Here is a 5075-nt window from a genome sequence, read left to right on the forward strand (position 1 = left end):
TTCTACTACAGGTTTTTACTTTGTGATTACCATGAGGCTTACTTGAAACATCTTGAGTTATAAAAGGCTATTTTAAGATGAAAATAACTTAATGTTGCTTGTATAACACTACATTTTTATTTCATTCCCTAGACACTTTGGTGTTTGATGTCAATTTATATCTTTGCATATCTCTTAAATTACTATATATGTTATTATTTTAATATTTTGTCTTTTAACCTTCTTACTAAAGATACAAATGATTTGCAGGGCTAGGGTTGTGGCTCAGTGGTAGAGTGGGTGCCTAGCACGTGCAAAGCCCTGGGTTCAATCCTCAGCACCACATAAAAATAAATAAAATAAAGGTATTGTGTCCAAAGACAACTAAAAAATAAATATTAAAAAAATAAGTGATTCACATACCACTATTTTGGTATTTGGGTATTCTAAATTTGGCTGTGTATATACTATTACTAGTGAGTTTTACACTATGTTTTTCTGTTACTAGTTAGCATTCTTTTCTTCCAGCTTGAAGAACTTCCTTTAGCATTTCTTGTAAGGCAGGTCCGATGGTAACAAATTGCCAGTTTTTAAATTTTTTTATTTACTTATTTTGAGGTGCTGGGGATTGAATCAGGACCTTGCATGTACTAGACAAACACTCCAACATTTAACAATACCCCCTGCCCTGTTTATATTTTATTTTGAGATAGAATCTCCATGAGTTGCTCAGGCTGGCCTCAAATGTGCAGTTCTTCTAACTCAGCCTCCCAAGAAGCTGGGATCACAGGTGTGAATGTGAGCCAATGCACCTTGCTATATTTATTTTAATTGACACATAAATGTATGTATTAATAAGATACAGTGGGATATTTTTATGAGTCAATGATCAAATCAGGGTAATTGGCATATCATCACCTCATATATCTATTTTCCCTCAGTTTTTGTCTGAAGTTTGTTTTGAATGTTTGTCTCCTTTCCAAAATTCATGCAGAAACTTATCTCCAATGCAACCAGTATTGAAAGGTGGCCCATTTAGGAGGTAGGTTGGTCAAGAGAACACCTCCCCTGTAAATGGGATGAAGGTGCTTCCTGTCCTTTTGTCCTCTTCCATGCAAGGATGCAGCAACACAGTGCCATCTTGGAAGCAGAGAGCAGTACTCACAGACTGAATACACTCGTATCATGATCTTGGCCTTCCAGCCTCCAGAATTATCAGAAATAAATTTCTGGTGAAAATCAATTTGTATCCAGTCTCAGATATGTTGTTATAGTAGCGTAAACAGACTAAGATACCATCCTGTTTTCTCCTAGTCTATAAGGTTTCTCTAGCTCTTTGCCAGCCTTATTGGAACTCTCTTATATGAGAGCTTCAATAGCAGACTAGATCAAGCAGAAGAATTTCTGAACCTGAAGATGGGTCTTGGCTGTCTTCAGAATCCTCTCTTTTTGTTTTTGATTTTTGACAATTTGATTATAATATGTCCCAGTATATTCTCGTTTGGGTTGAATTTGATCAGTGATCTAGAATATTCCAATACCTGGATTTTACATCTTCCGCCAGATTTGAAAATTTTCTGCTACTATTTCTAATTTGCCCTTTATCTCTCTCATCACCTTTAGGACCACTTGTATTTCAAATATTTGTTCCTAGGTTGCTGTCCTTTAAATTCCATAAACTATCTTCATTATCTTTCATTTTCCTCTGATCTGTTTCTCCTCCTCTGATTGTGTATTTTCAGGTAACTTATCTTTGGGTTGACAGTTTCCTTCTTTTTCTAGACATCCATATCTCTTCTAAGACCTGAGAAAACTTCTACAGTTTTTTTTTTGTTGTTGTTAAATAAGTTTTCTGTGCTTTTCTCCATTTCTCCTCCCTCTGACAATCTCATAATGTGAAATTTTGTTCTCTTATTGGTGTGCTATAAGAAGTATAGAATAATTTCTTTTTTTTTTTTAAAGAGAGAGTGAGAGAGGAGAGGGAGAGGGAGAGGGAGAGGGAGAGGGAGAGGGAGAGGGAGAGGGAGAGGGAGAGGGAGAGGGAGAGGGAGAGGGAGAGGAGAGAGAGAGAGAGAGAGAGAGAGAGAGAGAGAGAGAGAGAGAGAGAGAGAGAGAGAGAATTTTTAATATTTATTTTTTAGTTCTCGGCGGACACAACATCTTTGTTGGCATGTGGTGCTGAGGATCGAACCCGGGCCGCACGCATGCCAAGCAAGCATGCCAGGCAAGCGCGCTACCGTTATTTCCAAAGACCTATCTTCAGGTTTGTAAATTCTTTTTTTTTTTTTTTCTGCTTGATCTAGTCTGCTGTTGAAGTTTCAACTGAATATTTTATTTCATTCATTGAGTTCTTCAGCTCAAAGATTTTTTAAAAATATTTTTTAATTGTCAAGGGATCTTTTATTTAATTTATTTATTTATATGTGACGCTGAGGATCAAACCCAGGGCCTCACGCATGCCAGGCAAGTGGCTCAGCCCTCAAAGATTTTTTAAAATGATATCTATCTCTGTCAAATGTCTCATCCAGATCATTAATTGTTTTCTTGATTTCATTGAATTGTTTCTGTATTCTCTTGTACCTTGCTGAGTTACCTCAAAATCATTATTTTGATTTATCAGGCAATTCATAAATTCCATTCCTTTGGGGTCAGTTATTTTATTCCTTTGAAAACAGAAGGGATCTTAGTCTGCTTACACTGCTATAAAAGTGTCATGCTTCTTTCCTTTCATGTTTCTTGTGTTCCTGTAATGACTTCTGCACATCTGGTGAAACAGCTGTCTCTTCCAGTTTTAGAGTGGCTTTCATAGGGAATGAATTTCAGCTGCAGTTGGGTCCCAGGGAGTTTGTTGGGTGGTGTGTGTGCTCTGGAATAGTGTAGCCTTGGTGCAACTTTTTAATCAATGTCTCCAATGATGTGAAAGCCCCAGCAGCCTAGGGTCCAGAATTTTGTGACAACTCTGGTGGCAAGGTTTTTCCACAATGGAAAGAGACTTAGCCGAAGGACTCTGTCTTTGTGATGAACCTGATAAGATGCACACTTAGCTAAGGCAGCACTGTTCCAGGCCTTAGGTGCTTGAAGTGGCTGTGGAGCTCAGGTCCAGGGTTCGGTGTCTTGTTGATCTACTGAGACTGCTGAGATATGGATACAGGCTCACTCTTTAAGGCATGAGTGGATGCAGTTCTCCCACAGAGCCAAGACTATGACTCTGAGGAACTTTCCAGTAGCTTAAGGACATAACTGTGACTCTGATGCTGGGTCAGGACCCAGCACTGGCATGGCTTCAGGCAGGAAGGTGTGCTACAGAGGCTCAGACCTTGAGGAGCAGGGCACATCTGCAATTTGGGTTCCAAAGCCAATAGGGCACAGTGGAAACTTGAGCACTAGAACAAAGCTTACTATATAGTGGTGACTATGGGACACAGCAGTGGCACAGGCTCTGTGAAGCTCCATGTAATGGCAGTGATGTACCAGGAATGGTGAAGCACAGTTGTGGCTTACTCTTTGAGATGGGAAGGAATGCAACATTGCCTTCACTCCCTGTGACAGTGAGGTGCCTCAGCAGCATGGACTCTGAAGGGTAGGTCCAGACCCTTAGAGGTGGATGCTGTGCCTATTCAGTCCTGAGGGTGGGGACACAGATCAGCCAAGGTCATGTTTTCCATTGGGGGTATTGTGCGAGGATGGGTGCTATGCTAGTTCAAGCATCAAGGCTGTGGTTGTTCCCATGGGCCAAAGATCCATTTCCCTGGGGTCAGGGCAACAGATTGGATGAGGCACTGAGGGGTCATGGCCGCTTCACTAGCTTAAATGTAGCTTTTCCACTGGGTCTGTCCATTTCTCGAGGGATAGGACACCACATGGGCTCAAGAGCTGGGGTCTCAGCTGTACTGATGGGCCTGTGCTTCAAGTAACCAAAGGCAGGATGCAGCAGCAAATGGGATGCGTAGATGGAGCATTTCCTAGGCAGCTTGTTACCAAGGCATGGGATAGCTGCAGGAACTTGGCTGGGGAACAATGTACTACCATGTTGAGCATGGTGCAACAATTGCAGAACCTCAGGGATAGAGGTGCAATGGCTCCTGTTTTCCAGTAGCAGTTTAGGTCATTGAAGCTTCAGACTAGGATCTGGAGTATGGTTACATACAATGAATTGTCTCAGCAGCCTAGAGTGCAAAGTAGCTCTTTGCTGGTAGCTGTGATATCCGAGATACAGGCTATCTGAATGCACCCACAAAGCTTGAGTATGTAGTACAGATATTTTAAGAGGGATTGCATCTCTGGCATCAGGGTCTATGAAGGGTTTGGAGACATGGCAGCTCTTTCCCCAAAGCAGCTCAACAGTACAACTTCTGAGGGTGCAGTGAGGAATGTACAGCTTTGTCTCCCTCTCTAGGGTTCTCTGGCAGAGCTGTTGGGTACCCAGTAGCAAGAGATGCAGGTGTCCAATAAGGAGCAATACACCGGGAATACAATGGCTCCTGCTGAATAGCTAATGCAGATAGCCTATTCCTTTATTTTTTAAATTTCTAGCTCCCCACCCTTGCTCTCTCTGGGCATTTTGTGAAAAGCTGTGAGTGCGCGCACACACACACCAGTGTTTATTAACTGCAAAATAATAACTTTAAAATAAAGCTATAGGTACAAAATCAGAATGAGTATGTCATTATGTTGGCCATACATAGGTGAGGGCATCTTCCTGAACTCTGATATTAAATTATTAACATCATTTAGTGCAAGGTCTTGGATTTAAGCCCCAGTAATGGGTAGGGGGGTCATCATAAATTAGAATGTGTTACCAGAGGCTGGGAGGAAACAGGAAGTGGGGTATAATGGGTATACAGTGTTAAGTTTTATAAGATAAAAAGAGGAAGCCCATGCCTGTATTCCCAGTGACCTGGGAGACTAAGGGAGGAGAATCACAAGTTCTAGGCCAGCCTGAACAATTTAGCAAGATACTGTCTTAAAATAAAAAGGATTATGATATAGTTCAGTGGTAAAATGCCACAAGAAAAAAGAATTCTGGAGATGGATGCTGGTGATGATTGTAAAACATTTTGCAGATTTTTAATATCACTAAACTGTACACTTTAAAA

Source organism: Ictidomys tridecemlineatus, chromosome 4 (genome assembly GCF_052094955.1).
Source record: "Ictidomys tridecemlineatus isolate mIctTri1 chromosome 4, mIctTri1.hap1, whole genome shotgun sequence".
In the NCBI taxonomy this organism is placed as follows: domain Eukaryota; kingdom Metazoa; phylum Chordata; class Mammalia; order Rodentia; family Sciuridae; genus Ictidomys; species Ictidomys tridecemlineatus.